The sequence below is a fragment of the Tachyglossus aculeatus genome, chromosome 18 (assembly GCF_015852505.1).
Source record: "Tachyglossus aculeatus isolate mTacAcu1 chromosome 18, mTacAcu1.pri, whole genome shotgun sequence".
NCBI classification, from domain to species: domain Eukaryota; kingdom Metazoa; phylum Chordata; class Mammalia; order Monotremata; family Tachyglossidae; genus Tachyglossus; species Tachyglossus aculeatus.
This window is the reverse complement of record NC_052083.1, coordinates 24,246,094-24,251,312: the sequence shown is the minus strand read 5'-3', so window position 1 is coordinate 24,251,312 and position 5,219 is coordinate 24,246,094. Positions and strand designations below refer to the sequence as shown.

At 50.1% G+C, this 5,219-nt stretch overlaps 1 pseudogene; it reads left to right on the top strand.

Annotated features, from left to right (window-relative positions):
- LOC119940069 overlaps nucleotides 1-4,941 on the top strand; it is a 43,841-nt pseudogene extending 38,900 nt beyond the window's left edge.
- The last annotated feature ends 278 nt before the right edge of the window (nucleotides 4,942-5,219 follow it).

The following is a 5,219-nucleotide window of genomic DNA, read 5'->3' as shown; positions in this document are numbered from 1 at the left end:
CTCCAGTCACCCAGAGGCCATGGAAAATGCAGTAGGGAGTGAGGGAGGGAAAGAATCAATCAATCAATCAATCGCATTTATTGAGCGCTTACTGTGTGCAGAGCACTGTACTAAGCGCTTGGGAAGTACAAGTTGGCAACATAAGAATATATGAATATATATATATACATATATATATGAATATAAGAAAAGAATATATGTTTGCGTATGTATGTATGAATGCATGTCTCATCTCATTACTCTCTTACTACAACCCAGTCCGCACACCTTGCTCCTCTAAAGCCAACGTACTCACTGTACTTCAGTCTCACCTATCTTGCCACTGACCTCTCGTCCACATCCGGCCTCTGGCCTGAAACGCCCTCCCTTTTCATAATCGATAGAAAATTACTCTTCCCACCTTTGAAACCTTTTTGAAGGCACATCTCCTCCAAGGGGCCTTCCCTGACCCGGCCCTCATTTCGTCTTTTGTCCCCTACCTTCTGCGTTACTCTGACTTGTTCTTTTTATTCACCACACACCACCAAGCACCATAGCACAGCACGTATGTATATATCTGGAATTTATTTATATTAATGTCCATCTCCCCCTCTAGACTGTAAAGCTTGTGGGCAAGGAATGTGTCGGTTATATTGTTGTGCTGTAGTATCCCAAGCCCTTAGTACAGTGTTGTGCTTACAGTAAGTGCTCAATAAAAACGATGGTTCGATAGAGGTGGACATCTGTGTCTTCTGACTTTCAAGCCATAGATCTCAGGACCTTGGACAATCCCCACGTCCCCTGCTTCTAAATCCAGCACTGGATAGTATGGAATCAGAGGGACAGAAATACTCCAGTGATATTCTAGACAGCGATATGAAGATGTTCTCGTGATACTCTAGATAGTATCACAGAAAGGAAGTGCTAGGTGTAGCCCAAAATTCGGACCCAAATCAGACCGTCACTTTGGAGTGTCCTACTACTGCTTAACATTGGAGAAAATGGAAGGAAACGGAAAGGAGGGAAAACATGCACATTTTCCTGGAAAATTTTCTGGGGCTAATTTGGGCTCTCAGAAGCACCTCCCTCCCCACCCCCTACCCCAGGATAAAGCCAGTGTCCCTGTGCCTCCCAGGGGAGGAACTTAGCCAGGGGTCTCCAGGCTGAGTCCCAGCTTCCCTCGCCTCACCTCTATGCTCTGAGCTCCTGTTTCTGTTCTCCGTTCTGTTTCCCAGTCTCTGTCGTCTGCCATCGTGGTTAACGGTATAGATTCATTAGTGCTCCTGAGCATGGCTTCCTGCAGCTCAGCTGTGGCTCCTGGTCCCCGTTTCCCCAGAGCTCATCGTGAACAGAGCACATAAAGCCATCCTGATTCTCGGCCTTCAGAGTCCCTGGCCTTCTTGCTCAGTGAGTAGGACTCCTCCATCCGGTCAAACCATCGTCCACCCCGGTTATTCCGACAGCGGGGATATGGCCCCGAAGGCAACAGCTAGCAGAGTTTCCCAGGGTCCTGGATGAGTTCTGAGAAAAACCAGGAGGAGTTCTCCCCTGAAAAAGCCTGGGAGATATTCCTCCTGCCCCATCCGCACCACCACCACGGTAAGATTTTACTGGGTGAGGTAGAGGGTGCTTCCGTGTGTCCAAGAGGAGGAATTAGACTTTAACAGAAAATCATCTTCTGTCTCTGCATGCCGAGTCAAAGTCATGAAAAAGCCATCAGAGAGAATGAGAAAATTGTGTGGTCTTTATTTGACATAAGAATGATTTTCCCTTTACTCCACCGGCCGTTCTGCAGGTAATAGATCTGAATGCTCTGTCGGTGCACTCATCAGTTAAACAGTAAATTAATTAATCAATAGCATTAATTTAGAAATACTCTTAAATAGTCCATCAATCAAGCCATAGAATTGACTAAGCACCTACTTGATTGGCGCGGAGCATGATTCCGAGCTCTTAGGAGAGCAAAGCAGAGTTAGTAGAGTCCGGACCTGGGTGTCAGAAGAATCTGAGTCCTACCCGGCTCGGCCACATCTTTTTTGTGTGACCTTGGACAAGCCATTTAGCTTCTTTGTGCCTCAAGTACATCATCTGTAAAATGGGGATTAAGACTATGAGCTCCACTGGGAAATGGACTGTGTCCAACCTGATTATCATGTATGTACCCAGCACTCATCACAATGCCTGGCACATGGTAAGTGTCTAAGAAATACCATAAAAAATTCCCGTCCTCACGGAGTTAACAGTCTAGCGAGGGAGACTGTAGAGGAGAGGGATTAATTCAGAGAAAAGTGTTGGTAAAGAAGAGATTGAAACTAAGGAGACTAAGATAAAAAAAAGAGGCTGATGAGGTCGATAGTTCAAAGACACTGCCGCCTCCTCTTGTTTTGACACTTCATTCAGTTAATCGTATTATTGAGCTCTTACAGTGTGCAAAGCACTGTACTAAGCGCTTGGAATGTACAACTCGGCAACATCATCATCATCATCATCATCAATCGTATTTATTGAGCGCTTACTGTGTGCAGAGCACTGTACTAAGCGCTTGGGAAGTACAAGTTGGCAACATATAGAGACAGTCCCTACCCAACAGTGGGCTCACAGTTTAAAAGGGGGAGACAGAGAACAAAACCAAATATACTAACAAAATAAAATAAATATAATAGATATGTACAAGTAAAATAAATGAATAGAGTAATAAATATGTACAAACATATATACATATATACAGGCGCTGTGGGGAAGGGAAGGAGGTAAAATGGGGGAGGGAGAGGGGGACGAGGGGGAGAGGAAGGAGGGGGCTCAGTCTGGGAAGTCCTCCTGGAGTAGGTGAGCTCTCAGTAGGGCCTTGAAGGGAGGAAGAGAGCTAGCTTGGCGGATGGGCAGAGGGAGGGCATTCCAGGCCCGGGGGATGACGTGGGCCGGGGGTCGATGGCGGGACAGGCGACAACGAGGTACAGTGAGGAGATTCGCGGCAGAGGAGTGGAGGGTGCGGGGTGGGCTGTAGAAGGAGAGAAGGGAGGTGAGGTAGGAGGGGTCGAGGTGATGAAGAGCCTTGAAGCCCAGGGTGAGGAATTTCTGCCTGATGCGCAGATTGATTGGTAGACCCTGGAGATTTTTGAGGAGGGGAGTAACATGCCCAGAGCGTTTCTGGACAAAGACAATCCGGGCAGCAGCATGAAGTCCGGATTGAAGTGGGGAGAGACACGAGGATGGGAGATCAGAGAGAAGGCTGATGCAGTAATCCAGACGGGATAGGATGAGAGTTTGAACGAGCAGGGTAGCGGTTTGGATGGAGAGGAAAGGGCGGATCTTGGCAATGTTGCGGAGCTGAGACCGGCAGGTTTTGGTGACGGCTTGGATGTGAGGGGTGAATGAGAGAGTGGAGTCGAGGATGACACCAAGGTTGCGGGCGGCGGGGACGGTGACCACGTCGGCTCCGGGCTGGGGGCTCCTCCGGGCTGGGGACCCCTCCGACCGGTGTCGGTGGCGACAGCGGTGGCGGGGATGGGATGGGGGCGGGGCCTGGGGCAGGTGAGCGTGCTGCCGGCGCGGCGCGGCGCGGCGGCTCCCTTCCCCTGAGGCGGCGCTCCTCCATCCCGCGGCCCTTGCCTCAGTGTGTTGGTTCTGGTTGTAGAGCGGGCATCTGGCCTTCTGGGCAGGGAGAGACACGTGGGCTGCTGCTGCAGCAGCTGCTCCTGCTGCTGCGTGTCCTGGTGTTCTGACGGCAACAGAGGTAATACCTACCCAACAACGAGCTCACAGTCTAGAACGGGGAAGACACAACACTTGTGCATTGCAGCTAGTGTTGGAAAATGACAGTAACCTCGTTAAGGGCGAGGAATGTGTCTGTTACTGTTATATTGAACTCTTCCTAGCGCTTAATACAGTACACAATAAGCCCTCATAAATACGACCGAATGAATGAATGACTGAATGAAGGAAAGGAGAGAGCAGGGATTCACTGTTCCTGGCCTCTCCACCTGGGTCACAGGCTGCTTCTGAGCCAGCCCTCACTTCCTCTATCCCTTCTCCTACATCAACAGGTCCAGTCAACGACAACAAGCAACCATGGTAAACGGCACAGGGGTGACAGAGTTCATCCTCGTAGGACTCACCGATGACCTCCACCTGGAGGCTCCTCTCTTTTTCGTCCTCTTCCTCACCTAAGCATTAAGTGTCACCGAGAAACTGACCATCATCACCCTCACCTTGCTGGACTCCCGACTCCGCACCTCCCTGTACTTCATCCTGTGCAGGTTCCCCTTGCTGGAGATCGCCTTCACGTCCGCCTGCATTTCCAGATTTCTGGCCGCATCTCCAGCGGAGAAAAACCATTTCCTTTTCCAACTGCTTCACTCAGCTGTTCTTCTTCATCTTCCTGGGGGTGACCGAGTTCTTCCTCCCGGCTGCCATGTCCTATGACCGCTACGTCGCCATCTGCCAGCTCCTGCACTGCACGACAGTTATGAGTAGGGGTTTCTGTGCCCTGCCGGTCCTCTGCTCCTGGCTGGCTGGGTTCCTGGTCTTATTTCCACCAGTTATCATTCTCATCCATCATGATTTCTGCTTCTCCAATATCATCATCCGTGACTCTTCTCCCATGCTACAGCTCTCCTGCTCGGACATCCGGCTCTTGGAGCTAATGGCTTTCCTCCTGGCCTTGGGGACGCTTCTGGTCACCCTGGCTCTAGTGACCGCGTCCCATACAGCCATCATCCATGCCATCCTAAGACTGCCTTCCTCCAAGAGAGGAGAAAGGGATTTTCCACCTGCTCCTCCCACATGGTCGAGGTCTCCATCTCCTACGGCAGCTGCAACTTCATGTATGTCAACTCATCCCCCAAGGCAGGGGTCTCCTTCAACAAGGGGGTGGCGGTGCTCAACACCTCCGTGGCCCCAATGCTGAACCCCTTCATCTACACTTTGAGGAATGAGCAGGTCAAGCAGGCCCAAAGGACCTAAGGGTGTCCCAGGTTTGGTGTTTCTTAAAGAAGGGAGGGAGGGCAATGTAAGTGGGAGTGAAAAAAGGGAGGGCTATGCAGAGATAGCAGTGATGATATTTATTGATTGCTTCCTAAATGTGGTGCATTGTACTAAGCATTTGGGTAAATACAACAGAAGTACAGGACATATTCCCTGCCCAACAGGAGCTTCCACTCTCATGGGGGAGATGGAAGCAGTTATTAACACCCAGGGATTCAATGTCTATATATTCCCTACAATACGGAAAATAGAGCCTA